Source organism: Cololabis saira, chromosome 10 (genome assembly GCF_033807715.1).
Source record: "Cololabis saira isolate AMF1-May2022 chromosome 10, fColSai1.1, whole genome shotgun sequence".
In the NCBI taxonomy this organism is placed as follows: domain Eukaryota; kingdom Metazoa; phylum Chordata; class Actinopteri; order Beloniformes; family Belonidae; genus Cololabis; species Cololabis saira.
This window is the reverse complement of record NC_084596.1, coordinates 43,628,992-43,642,992: the sequence shown is the minus strand read 5'-3', so window position 1 is coordinate 43,642,992 and position 14,001 is coordinate 43,628,992. Positions and strand designations below refer to the sequence as shown.

At 45.3% G+C, this 14,001-nt stretch overlaps 7 non-coding genes across 7 annotated transcripts; all 7 read right to left on the bottom strand.

Annotated features, from left to right (window-relative positions):
- Positions 1-4,021: 4,021 nt before the first annotated feature.
- trnal-cag (transfer RNA leucine (anticodon CAG)) lies at positions 4,022-4,104 on the bottom strand. Its single transcript has one exon. It is a non-coding gene; the product is annotated as a tRNA-Leu (tRNA).
- A 2,409-nt stretch (positions 4,105-6,513) lies between these two features.
- On the bottom strand, positions 6,514-6,596 carry trnal-cag (transfer RNA leucine (anticodon CAG)). Its single transcript has one exon. It is a non-coding gene; the product is annotated as a tRNA-Leu (tRNA).
- A 309-nt stretch (positions 6,597-6,905) lies between these two features.
- Positions 6,906-6,988, bottom strand: trnal-cag (transfer RNA leucine (anticodon CAG)). The gene has a single exon. It is a non-coding gene; the product is annotated as a tRNA-Leu (tRNA).
- A 773-nt stretch (positions 6,989-7,761) lies between these two features.
- trnal-cag (transfer RNA leucine (anticodon CAG)) lies at positions 7,762-7,844 on the bottom strand. Its single transcript has one exon. It is a non-coding gene; the product is annotated as a tRNA-Leu (tRNA).
- Positions 7,845-8,623: 779 nt separating this feature from the next.
- trnal-cag (transfer RNA leucine (anticodon CAG)) lies at positions 8,624-8,706 on the bottom strand. The gene has a single exon. It is a non-coding gene; the product is annotated as a tRNA-Leu (tRNA).
- Positions 8,707-9,016: 310 nt separating this feature from the next.
- Positions 9,017-9,099, bottom strand: trnal-cag (transfer RNA leucine (anticodon CAG)). Its single transcript has one exon. It is a non-coding gene; the product is annotated as a tRNA-Leu (tRNA).
- Positions 9,100-9,864: 765 nt separating this feature from the next.
- Positions 9,865-9,947, bottom strand: trnal-cag (transfer RNA leucine (anticodon CAG)). Its single transcript has one exon. It is a non-coding gene; the product is annotated as a tRNA-Leu (tRNA).
- Positions 9,948-14,001: the final 4,054 nt, after the last annotated feature.

The following is a 14,001-nucleotide window of genomic DNA, read 5'->3' as shown; positions in this document are numbered from 1 at the left end:
AAGAACGAGTTGGCACTTCACTGCCGGCGGAGGACAAGGGGAGAGGAAACCACAGTACAGCTGTTGGAGGAGCTGTTGCAATCGCTCTCGAGTCATCAAGGCAACGACTCTACGGGCGTACCGTTGTTCGACTCGGAGCGAATGGAGCACATTTGGCGAGTTAAAAAAAAACACGTCAAGTGCATCCAGGACCCAACCGGTGTACAGCTCTACACCAAGACAGGCGAGCTATCAAAAGGAGGTGTGCGGCTCCCAGTGTACAGGTGTGCGAGAGGCTCCACATCCTTGGAGTCGTTCCATCTGCACTTAGCTCGCTTCATTCCAGGTTTGTGTCTGACAAGTGTTATATTTTTCGTAGCTTAAAAGTGTCCCACATCGTAATCGATGATGTGTCATTTATGATATTTCAATGTACATTCAGGGACCAGTGCCAACAGCCTGAATTTTCAGGCTTACCTGCTGGAAGGGCTTCACAGATGGAACCAGGACCGTCGTGTTGCTGCACTCTCCAAAGAGCCATCTGCGCTGAGGTGCTACTCCAGTGACCTGGTGCACTGTGTCAACAGAAACTACCAACGGCTGTTTGGCAGAAAGGTGGTACAGGAGTTTACTCCTCCCGCCCCTTACACTGGTAAGAATGCTGTAAAACATTTAATGTTAATTTAATGAAGAGTTTTCAGTATTTATTGTGAACTTATTACTTGAACTGTGTCCATTGTGCAGTCATTATATTACATTTGACATGCATGACATTAATATTACTATGAAATACTCAAATACTGCATCTGTCTTGCCGGGGAATTTTATTTCATTGAACTGCTTAAGGAATTTCCCTTTATTGTGCCCAACTCATCGTATTTCTACTTTCAGGTGAGCTCATAGGGGTCCAGTATCTGTTCCGGCAGACTGGCAAGGCTCTGCAGGATATGAACCCTGACTCAATGGAGACTGGCCAGTTAGTTGAGGAACATGATGTGGAGGCGCTGGAGGAAGATGAGGGCGTTGCAGACATGGCATGGACCCCACAGTGCCAGACTTGGAGTTGAGAGAGGATCCAGTTTCTCCTGCTACTCGCGGGCGCAGCAGCTCCTTGTCACCAGGCAGCCCTGGACCCACGTCGCTCTCCCTGGCACCACCAACACCAGCACCCAGCCTCCCCCTGGCAGTACCTGGCACACCTCTGGCAGTACCTGGCACACCCCTGGCACCACCAACAGTACCTGGCACACCCCTGGCACCACCAACAGTACCTGGCACACCCCTGGCACATCAAGCTCCTGCCACATCCACCCAGGCAACTAGCTCCAGCTTGGCATCCAGCAACCCTCAGCATGTTCGTCTGTCTGAGGATGAGGATATGGTAAGTGATGCTTTTATGACACAGTCATGCATTCTGTATGACTTTGCATACAGAATTTATTTTATTAAAATAACCTCAATGTCAGGGATCATCATTAATTGAATTCCTTAAAAGTTTTATGTTATTTCACTGATATTTTCTGTGTAATGTTTAATATTAATCTATATTTTGTAACTATTTCTGCAGGCTGTTGATGACCACAATGTGCCAGGATACCAGCACGTTGACAGGCTGGCAGAGTACCTGGTAGAGCTGCGGAATGAGACCTCTCTCTGTCTGACCAACAAGCAGGGAGACACCATCATACACCTGTGGGAAAGTCTGGACAGCAGAGACAAGTCCCGGGTGGTGTATGCAGCGAGGCATCAGGAGCGACTCTTGAGTGGACGTTTCAGGACGCCAAAAAAGCCCTCAGCGACACCAGGAGTGGAGAGCACCACACGCTGCTTCCTTGGTGCGTCTAGTGCGCCTGCTCAGTGGCCAAATTGTTGTCGTCTGGTGGAGTGCATCTTCATCAGGCTCAGCACTCTCTTCCCTTCCCCAAAGAAGAAGAAGAAAAGGCCTGAAGCTGAGTCATCTTGGTCACAAGTTTTGCAGGCGTACAGGCATATCCGACAGCGCGTAGTGGGCAATGCTAGGGTGATGCATGACACTCAGATCCAGCTTGTAGAGGTGAACCAGAGTACTCTAATCAGCTGGTTCCACAGCAGGAGTAAGGGACAGGAGCTGTCTGTGCTGCTACAAGGCACCACGGTCCCACCAGCCATATTGTTGCTGAAGAGCCTCTTCTTGCTGCAAGACAGCTGCGGGCAGAACCCCTCCCAGCCCATCAGGAGCATCAGTACCACCTACCAGAGAGCACAGTAGGCCAGGCAAAAACAAGGCAGCAGGCACCACGGGCCATCCAGCCTAAAGGCCATGCAACAAGGCAGCTGTTTGCAGCTCCTCCAGGCCGCCCAGGCCCTGCTTTCTCAGCCCCTCCCATTCCTCCTCCCCAAACTCCCTCAGTTTATCGGTTTGTGCTCACAGCTCCACCAGGCACGACCCCACAACCCATGGTCCTGACAACTCCACCACCTGCCACAGCACCCTCTTACAAAAAACGCCCATACCAAAGGACTGTTGAGGCAAATACCTGCAAAAAGTGTGGACAGTTTAGAAATCAAGAAACAGGGCACAGCCAGTGGCGCGGCAGGGTCTATTGCCCACTCACTGAACCACAAACAAAGGAGCAATGGAAGGAAGAAATGAAAACCAAATTTTCCAAGCAGCCTAAGCCTTTGTAAATGTATATTTTTGTATATATATTTTTGTATATATTTTGTAAATATTATTATATTATAGTTTATTTGGTGTTTACTACTTTTTTTCTCTCTTGTAGATAGTCTATTTCTACTTTTTATATTGCTCTTTTTTATTATTTAACCATTTATGGTTATTTCTATTTTAAATCTTTTGTATAAAGTGTGTGTGTGTTTTGGCTGCTGCACGACTGAATTTCTCCTCTGGGAGATCAATAAAGTCTACTATTCTATTCTATTCTTTTCTATTCTATTACATTATTACTATTTATTATGTATATTGTTGTATATTGCAGTTTTGTGTGCAACTTCTGAAAAATTAAAAAACGTTCTACAAATGTGCTTGTTGGTCTTTTGTTTATGTGCAAATGTAACATGTGTAATGATATTGTTAATAAATTAAATGTAGACATTATTGTAGGCTAATGGATGAATATAATAACACTATATATCCCTCCATTACCATACTTACTATGTTGGCCCTATATCACCACCTTCTTATGTGACATTGCTTAATTGTGTTTATTTCATTCAATCAACTTGGTACATGAAAAGGTAACTAAACACAAAGCTCTTTAATTATATGTTATCAGCAATTGATAATTAATTAACAACTTTATTGCAGACACAGATCCATATAAAACATAATACAATAAATGATAAAATTGGCTATTTGGATTCATTTAGATCCATTGCATTTGTTGATTCAATTCCATTCAACAGTTGCATAAAAAGTATTCTCAGCGCCCCCTGGATGGACAAGTTGTTGTGGAGACGTCATTTTCAGCCTGTGGGGTCACGTGTTCTTGAAATCCACAGCCTTTCACACATGCACGGGTTCGAATCCCGACCTGTATTTTCAAAAACATGCAAAGACAATGAACAGTGGTATTTATCAGAAGGATGTGCTTGGAAAAGCCGTGCTTTTTTCTTTTTTCTCTCTTTTTTCCTCCTCTTTCTCTTTCTCCCTTTCTTTTCTTCTCCCCCCTTCACCTGGCCGATTGTTCCCCAGCCTGAACGCAGCGCCTTAGACCGCTCGGCCATCCTGACTTTATGCATTAACTAGGGCTGTCAATTTTTTATTTATTTTTTTTTTAACCTTGTCTGCACACATATTAATGGTTGATACCATGCCGGTAAAAACCTAAGGCATATATATGTGCATTATTACTAATATATATAAGCATACACATACCCACAATGGGGAAATTCTGTCTCTGCATTCAACCCATTTCTAGTCAAACTAGGAGCAGTGGTCTGCCATGCAATGGCCCGGCGCCCGGGGAGCGGTAAGGGTTAAGGACCTTGCAACGTGTTGACCCTCCTCTGTAGCCACTAGGCTAACACCCCAAAAGACTGCTGTCAGAAGTGGGATTCGAACCCACGCCTCCAGAGGAGACTGCGACCTGAACGCAGCGCCTTAGACCGCTCGGCCATCCTGACTTTATGCATTAACTAGGGCTGTCAATTTTTTTTTTTTTTTTTTTTTTAACCTTGTCTGCACACATATTAATGGTTGATACCATGCCGGTAAAAACCTAAGGCATATATATGTGCATTATTACTATATGTAATATATATACATATATATAAGCATACATACGCATACACATACATATATATATACACATACAAAACCCAGTGAGTTTTTGTGTGTGTATATGTACAGAGGGTTGCAAAAGTATTCACCCCCCTTGAACTTTGTGACCTTCTGCCACATTTCAGGCTTCAAACATAAAGATATAAAACTGTCATTTTTTGTGAAGAATCAACATCAAATGGGACACAATCATGAAGTGGAACGAAATGTATTGGAAATTTCAAACTTTTTTAACAAATAAAAAACTGAAAAATTGGGTGTGCAAAATTATTCACCCCCTTTACTTTCAGTGCAGTAAACTCTGTCCAGAAGTTCAGTGAGGATTCTGAATAATCCAGTGTTGACCTAAATGACTAATGATGATAAATGGAATCCACCAGTGTGTAAACATGTCTCCGTATAAATGCACCTGCACCGTGATCGTCTCAGAGGTCCGTTTAAAGCGCAGAGAGCATCATGAAGAACAAGGAACACACCAGGCAGGTCCAAGATATTGTTGTGGAGAAGTTTAAAGCTGGATTTGGATACAAAAAGATTTCCCAAGCTTTAAACATCCCAAGGAGCACTGTGCAAGCGATAATATTGAAATGGAAGGAGTATCAGACCACTGCAAATCTACCAAGACCTGGCCGTCCCTCTACACTTTCAGCTCATACAAGGAGAAGACTGATCAGAGATGCAGCCAAGAGGCCCATGATCACTCTGGATGAACTGCAGAGCTCTACAGCTGAGGTGGGAGACTCTGTCCATACGACAACAATCAGTCGTATACTGCACAATTCTGGCCTTTAGGGAAGAGTGGCAAGAAGAAAGCCATTTCTTAAAGATATCCATATAAAGTGTTGTTTAAAGTTTGCCACATGCCACCTGGGAGACACACCAAACATGTGGAAGAAGGTGCTCTGGTCAGATCAGACCAAAATCTAACTTTTTGGCAACAATGCAAGACGTTATGTTTGGCGTAAAAGCAACACAGCTCATCACCCTCAACACACCATCCCCACTGTCAAACATGGTGGTGGCAGCATCATGGTTAGGGCCTGCTTTTCTTCAGCAGGGACAGGGAAGATGGTTAAAATTGATGGGAAGGTGGATGGAGCCAAATACAGGACCACTCTGGAAGAAAACCTGATGGAGTCTGCAAAAGACCTGAGACTGGGACGGAGATTTGTCTTCCAATAAGACAATGATCCAAAACATAAAGCAAAATCTACAAAGGAATGGTTCACAAAAAAACATATCCAGGTGTTAGAATGGCCAAGTCAAAGTCCAGACCTGAATCCAATCGAGAATTTGTGGAAACAACAGAAAACTGCTGTTCACAAATGCTCTCCATCCAACCTCACTGAGCTCGAGCTGTTTTGCAAGGAGGAATGGGCAAAAAATTCAGTCTCTCGATGTGCAAAACTGATAGAGACAAACCCCAAGCGACTTACAGCTGTAATCGCAGCAAAAGGTGGCGCTACAAAGTATTAACTTAAGGGGGATGAATAATTTTGCATGCCCAATTTTTCAGTTTTTTATTTGTTAAAAAAGTTTGAAATATCCAATACATTTCGTTCCACTTCATGATTGTGTCCAACTTGATGTTGATTCTTCACAAAAAATTACAGTTTTATATCTTTATGTTTGAAGCCTGAAATGTGGCAAAAGGTCACAAAGTTCAAGGGGGGTGAATACTTTTGCAACCCTCTGTATATGACTGAGGGGCTGTATGTGTGTGGCTATGTGTGTGTATGTGTGTGGGTATATGTATATGACTGAGTGGCTGTATGCGTTTGTGTGTGTGGGTGTGTGTGTGTGTGTGTGTGCGTGTGTGTGTGTGTAATAATCCTATCAAAGCTCCACCTGAAGTGTATCTATAGTGGGGGAGGGAGGGGAGGCAACGAAAATGTGTGGGTTTTTTCTTTACCACTTCAAAAACTGCCAGATCATCACTGTCTGAAACGATTTTAACAAGAAATGGCCAAGAAATTGAGTTTGCACACATATTAATGGTTGATACCATGCCGGTAAAAACCTAAGGCATATATATGTGCATTATTACTATATTTAATATATATACATATATATAAGCATACACATACCCACAATGGGGAAATTCTGTCTCTGCATTCAACCCATTTCTAGTCAAACTAGGAGCAGTGGTCTGCCATGCAATGGCCCGGCGCCCGGGGAGCGGTAAGGGTTAAGGACCTTGCAACGTGTTGACCCTCCTCTGTAGCCACTAGGCTAACACCCCAAAAGACTGCTGTCAGAAGTGGGATTCGAACCCACGCCTCCAGAGGAGACTGCGACCTGAACGCAGCGCCTTAGACCGCTCGGCCATCCTGACTTTATGCATTAACTAGGGCTGTCAATTTTTTTTTTTTTTTTTTTTTAACCTTGTCTGCACACATATTAATGGTTGATACCATGCCGGTAAAAACCTAAGGCATATATATGTGCATTATTACTAATATATATAAGCATACACATACCCATAATGGGGAAATTCTGTCTCTGCATTCAACCATTTCTAGTCAAACTAGGAGCAGTGGTCTGACATGCAATGGCCCGTCGCCCGGGGAGCGGTAAGGGTTAAGGACCTTGCAACGTGTTGACCCTCCTCTGTAGCCACTAGGCTAACACCCCAACAGACTGCTGTCAGAAGTGGGATTTGAACCCACGCCTCCAGAGGAGACTGCGACCTGAACGCAGCGCCTTAGACCGCTCGGCCATCCTGACTTTATGCATTAATTAGGGCTGTCAATTTTTTTTTTTTTTTTTTTTTTTAACCTTGTCTGCACACATATTAATGGTTGATACCATGCCGGTAAAAACCTAAGGCATATATATGTGCATTATTACTATATGTAATATATATACATATATATAAGCATACATACGTATACACATACATATATATATACACATACAAAACCCAGTGAGTTTTTTTGTGTGTATATGTATATGACTGAGGGGCTGTATGTGTGTGGCTATGTGTGTGTATGTGTGTGGGTATATGTATATGACTGAGTGGCTGTATGCGTTTGTGTGTGTGGGTGTGTGTGTGTGTGCGTGTGTGTGTGTGTAATAATCCTATCAAAGCTCCACCTGAAGTGTATCTATAGTGGGGGAGGGAGGGGAGGCAACGAAAATGTGTGGGTTTTTTCTTTACCACTTCAAAAACTGCCAGATCATCACTGTCTGAAACGATTTTAACAAGAAATGGCCAAGAAATTGAGTTTGCACACATATTAATGGTTGATACCATGCCGGTAAAACCCTAAGGCATATATATGTGCATTATTACTATATTTAATATATATACATATATATAAGCATACACATACCCACAATGGGGAAATTCTGTCTCTGCATTCAACCCATTTCTAGTCAAACTAGGAGCAGTGGTCTGCCATGCAATGGCCCGGCGCCCGGGGAGCGGTAAGGGTTAAGGACCTTGCAACGTGTTGACCCTCCTCTGTAGCCACTAGGCTAACACCCCAAAAGACTGCTGTCAGAAGTGGGATTCGAACCCACGCCTCCAGAGGAGACTGCGACCTGAACGCAGCGCCTTAGACCGCTCGGCCATCCTGACTTTATGCATTAACTAGGGCTGTCAATTTTTTTTTTTTTTTTTTTTTAACCTTGTCTGCACACATATTAATGGTTGATACCATGCCGGTAAAAACCTAAGGCATATATATGTGCATTATTACTATATGTAATATATATACATATATATAAGCATACATACGCATACACATACATATATATACACATACAAAACCCAGTGAGTTTTTGTGTGTGTATATGTATATGACTGAGGGGCTGTATGTGTGTGGCTATGTGTGTGTATGTGTGTGGGTATATGTATATGACTGAGTGGCTGTATGCGTTTGTGTGTGTGTGGGGGTGTGTGTGTGTGTGTGTGCGTGTGTGTGTGTGTGTAATAATCCTATCAAAGCTCCACCTGAAGTGTATCTATAGTGGGGGAGGGAGGGGAGGCAACGAAAATGTGTGGGTCTTTTCTTTACCACTTCAAAAACTGCCAGATCATCACTGTCTGAAACGATTTTAACAAGAAATGGCCAAGAAATTGAGTTTGCACACATATTAATGGTTGATACCATGCCGGTAAAAACCTAAGGCATATATATGTGCATTATTACTATATTTAATATATATACATATATATAAGCATACACATACCCACAATGGGGAAATTCTGTCTCTGCATTCAACCCATTTCTAGTCAAACTAGGAGCAGTGGTCTGCCATGCAATGGCCCGGCGCCCGGGGAGCGGTAAGGGTTAAGGACCTTGCAACGTGTTGACCCTCCTCTGTAGCCACTAGGCTAACACCCCAAAAGACTGCTGTCAGAAGTGGGATTCGAACCCCCGCCTCCAGAGGAGACTGCGACCTGAACGCAGCGCCTTAGACCGCTCGGCCATCCTGACTTTATGCATTAACTAGGGCTGTCAATTTTTTTTTTTTTTTTTTTTTTAACCTTGTCTGCACACATATTAATGGTTGATACCATGCCGGTAAAAACCTAAGGCATATATATGTGCATTATTACTAATATATATAAGCATACACATACCCACAATGGGGAAATTCTGTCTCTGCATTCAACCATTTCTAGTCAAACTAGGAGCAGTGGTCTGACATGCAATGGCCCGGCGCCCGGGGAGCGGTAAGGGTTAAGGACCTTGCAACGTGTTGACCCTCCTCTGTAGCCACTAGGCTAACACCCCAAAAGACTGCTGTCAGAAGTGGGATTCGAACCCACGCCTCCAGAGGAGACTGCGACCTGAACGCAGCGCCTTAGACCGCTCGGCCATCCTGACTTTATGCATTAACTAGGGCTGTCAATTTTTTTTTTTTTTTTTTTTTAACCCTGTCTGCACACATATTAATGGTTGATACCTTGCCGGTAAAAACCTAAGGCATATATATGTGCATTATTACTATATGTAATATATATACATATATATAAGCATACATACGCATACACATACATATATATACACATACAAAACCCAGTGAGTTTTTGTGTGTGTATATGTATATGACTGAGGGGCTGTATGTGTGTGGCTATGTGTGTGTATGTGTGTGGGTATATGTATATGACTGAGTGGCTGTATGCGTTTGTTTGTGTGTGTGTGGGTGTGTGTGTGTGTGTGTGTGCGTGTGTGTGTGTGTAATAATCCTATCAAAGCTCCACCTGAAGTGTATCTATAGTGGGGGAGGGACGGGAGGCAACGAAAATGTGTGGGTTTTTTCTTTACCACTTCAAAAACTGCCAGATCATCACTGTCTGAAACGATTTTAACAAGAAATGGCCAAGAAATTGAGTTTGCACACATATTAATGGTTGATACCATGCCGGTAAAAACCTAAGGCATATATATGTGCATTATTACTAAAATATATAAGCATACACATACCCACAATGTGGACATTCTTTCTCTGCATTCAACCCATTTCTAGTCAAACTAGGAGCAGTGGTCTGCCATGCAATGGCCCGGCGCCCGGGGAGCGGTAAGGGTTAAGGACCTTGCAAAGTGTTGACCCTCCTCTGTAGCCACTAGGCTAACACCCCAAAAGACTGCTGTCAGAAGTGGGATTCGAACCCACACCTCCAGAGGAGACTGAAACCTGAACGCAGCGCCTTAGACCGCTCGGCCATCCTGACATTATGCATTAACTAGGGCTGTCAATTTTTTTTTTTTTTCACCTTGTCTGCACACATATTAATGGTTGATACCATGCCGGTAAAAACCTAAGGCATATATATGTGCATTATTACTATATGTAATATATATACATATATATAAGCATACATACGCATACACATACATATATATACACATACAAAACCCAGTGAGTTTTTGTGTGTGTATATGTACATGACTGAGGGGCTGTATGTGTGTGGCTATGTGTGTGTATGTGTGTGGGTATATGTATATGACTGAGTGGCTGTATGCGTTTGTGTGTGTGTGGGTGTGTGTGTGTGTGTGTGTGTGTGTGTGTGTGTGTGTGTGCGTGTGTGTGTGTGTGCTAAGCACACGCAGGGTGTTGTGATGCGTCTAGTGCAGTAGATAGAGGGAAGGTTGCATGTACTTCCCACCTGCTTGCTAACCTCTCGCTTTCAGACACTGCCGCTGGCTAGCCCCTGTGGTGAACGGAGGAGCATCCTTTGGTGTAAGTCTTCTCCTGCCAGTACAAAGCCTCTCCTTCATCAAGACTCCTGTCAGGCCTCCTCGCGGCCACGCACGGTAACTGGGGCTCTGCGGCTCCAGGCTAACATGGCAGGGGATCTCGGAGTTGCAGTGGTCCCCAGAGGTATGGTGTGCAGGCCCACAGTGTGGACACGCCCTGGCACCAGCCAACCACTGCCCCACTGCCTTGTGGGTTAGTCTGGGAAGACAAAAGGCTAGGGGAGCACACCCTGAGAGAAAAGCAACGTGCCTGGAGGCACACGATAGGCGGTCCTCCGAAAAACTGGAGCTCCGGCAGCCTCCTGCAACTGTGGAAGAGTGCTGGTCGTCTTGGGTCTCCTTGCCACCGGATTCCACCCTCCCATAGTGAAGAAGTGCTGTTGGGACATGCGCACCCCCTGCGGCACTCTAAATAACTTCTATGCGCAGGTATCCTTCTCTACCTCGGTGAGACCAGCTACCGGAAATGGACTAAAGTCTGGTGGCGATGGGGTTTCTGGTGACGGGAGCAGGTATGAATGCACTGGAAGCTCCTAATCAGAACCCTGCACACCAGCGGCACAGGGCTATCTATGGTCGCCAGCAGCTGAACTGAGTGGTAGCTGCTCTCGGCAGACCCCTGTGCGACTGAGCAGTCCTGTTTAGGATTGCACTGCTCACCCCAACTGGGGAGGGGCCTGGAAAAGGTGGCCTAAACATTGCCCACTCAAACGCATCCTGGATAGGCTACCGCACCTATCGGGAATTCCACTCAGCGGTCGAAATAAATTAAAGAAAAAGATCCCTCTCAAACTGGCATCATGGAATATAAGAACACTCCTGGACACTAGTGTCAACACCGATAGACCTCAGCGGAGAACTGCACTCATTGCAGCGGAACTTAACCGCTACAATGTTGATATTGCAGCACTGAGCGAAACCAGACTCCTGGATGAAGGTTCCTTGAAGGAGGAAGGACAGGGTTACACCTTCTTTTGGAAAGGATACCCTCCAGGAGGGCAGCATCAGCATGGCGTGGGACTTGCAATAAAAAACAGCCTCCTACCAAAACTTCCGGAAACACCAATTGGCATAAGTGAAAGACTTATGTCACTCAGGATCCCTCTGGCCAATAAAAGATATGCCACACTTCTTAGTGTATATGCACCGACACTACCATCAAAGGAAGACGCAAAGGACAGCTTCTACCGGGCATTAGATGAGGTTCTCCGGCGCATACCTAAGGAGGATAAGATCTTCTTATTAGGCGATCTCAATGCCAGAGTCGGGAAGGACATGAAGGTGTGGAGTGGTGTCATTGGTCGGCATGGCATTGGACAAGTCAATGCAAATGGACTAAGGCTCCTAAGCCTTTGTGCTGAGCACGACTTGACCATTACAAACACCATATTCCAACTAAAAAATAAACACAAAACATCCTGGATGCACCCACGTTCCAAACACTGGCACCTGATAGATTACACCATTGTGAGACGCTCTGACATAAAAGACGTCACACTAACTCGTGCAATGAGAGGAGCTGAGTGCTGGACAGACCACCGGCTTATCCTAACCAAGCTCCAAGTGGAAGTACGCCCTGCCATCCGTCTCAAGAGATCAGGAAAGAAGAGGCTTGACTGTACCCGGCTAGCTGAATCTGCGGCTCGGGACAATCTCCGGGTCTCTCTGGCTGAAAACTTGGAAGACATTGAGCATCTGCTGATGGGAGATGACTCCGTTGATGAGAAATGGGTCACAATCAGCTCCAGGCTTTATGAGGCAGCATCCCAATCCATTGGATACAAGCGCAGAAAACACCAGGATTGGTTTGATGATAACACAGGAACAATAACCACCATGCTCAAACACATGCACACAGCACACAATGCTGTACTTAACAATCCCACATCAGCGGTACTCCGGCGGCAATGGCAAACAGCCAGGAGGGAGGTGCAGTTAAAACTTCGTGCCATGCAGAACGAGTGGTGGATATCAAAGGCAGATGAAATCCAATCGCATGCCAATAAAAATGATATGCACAACTTCTATGATGCAGTAAAAAACATCTATGGCCCAAGAAACTGCTCTGTCTCCCCGCTAAAGTCAAGTGATGGCACAACCCTCATCAAAGTTCAGAAGCTCATCACCAAAAGATGGGCAGAACATTTTGAAACCCTGTTGAATCAGCCCTCCCCAACAGACCCCTCAGTCCTGGAGGAACTACCCAACCACGCGACCATCCAAGACCTTGACCTTCTACCAACTTTTGGTGAAGTTCGGAGTGCAATAAAGTCTCTGAAAGACAACAAGACTCCTGGTCCTGACAATATCCCTGCAGAGATTTTCAAGCAGGGAGGCTACTTTTGCACCTGGGCCCTCTTCCTGTTCATAAGTCATGTTTGGCAGCATGAATCTCTCCCCCAGCAGTGGAAAGATGCCAATATAATCACAATCTATAAAGGCAAAGGGGACAAGTCCCTCTGTGGCAGCAGCCGTGGCATTTCACTTCTGGCCGTTGCCGGCAAGGTTCTGGCCAAAGTCATGCTGCACAGACTGGTGAAGAACATCACAGAGGACCTGCTGCCTGAGTCACAATGTGGCTTCAGGAAAAACAGAAGCACTGTGGACATGGTGTTCACAGCACGTCAGCTCCAGGAAAAGTGCAGAGAACAGCACCAGGACCTCTTTGTTGCTTTTATTGACCTGTCGAAGGCCTTTGACACGGTCAACAGGGAGCTCCTCTGGGATATCCTCCTGAAGTTCGGCTGTCCGCGGAAGTTTGCCAATCTCCTTAGGCAGTTTCATGAAGGGATGACGTCACGTGTGACTATCGGTGGCCAGGAATCGGAACCATTCAAGGTACGCACTGGTGTGCGCCAAGGATGTGTCCTCGCTCCAGTCCTTTTTAATGTCTTTCTCCTGTGTGTGACACTCCTGCTCCATGAGAAGATCCAGAGGGACAGTGGAGTAACTGTGGACTTCCGACTCGATGGTAACCTGTTTAACATCAGAAGGCTTCAAGCAGTCACAAAACTTACATCTGAGCAAGTCATTGAACTGCAATACGCAGATGACTGTGCAGTTGTGGCCCACACACCGGAGGCACTGCAGGCTACCCTTGAAGCTGCAGCAAGTGCCTATGCGAGGCTGGGCCTCTCTGTCAACGTGGCGAAGACCGAGGTTATATGCCAGTGGGCATCCACTCCTCCATCCCATCCCCCAACCTTTACCATCTCCAATATGCCACTTGCAACAGTGGAATCATTCAAATACTTGGGCAGCTTTCTCTCTGACGACTGCAGCATCGACAGAGAGATCCAAAACCGGATCAAACAGGCCTCATCTTCCTTTGGCAGACTCAGGAGAAGGGTGTTCCTGAACAAGGACCTTAAACTCCATACTAAGGTAGCAGTTTATCTGGCTGTTGTCTTGACAACCCTGCTCTACACCTGTGAAGCGTGGACCCTGTATAGCCGCCACCTCAGGATGCTTGAGGCTTTCCACATCAGGTGCTTACAATGCATCCTGGGGATATCCTGGAAGGACAGA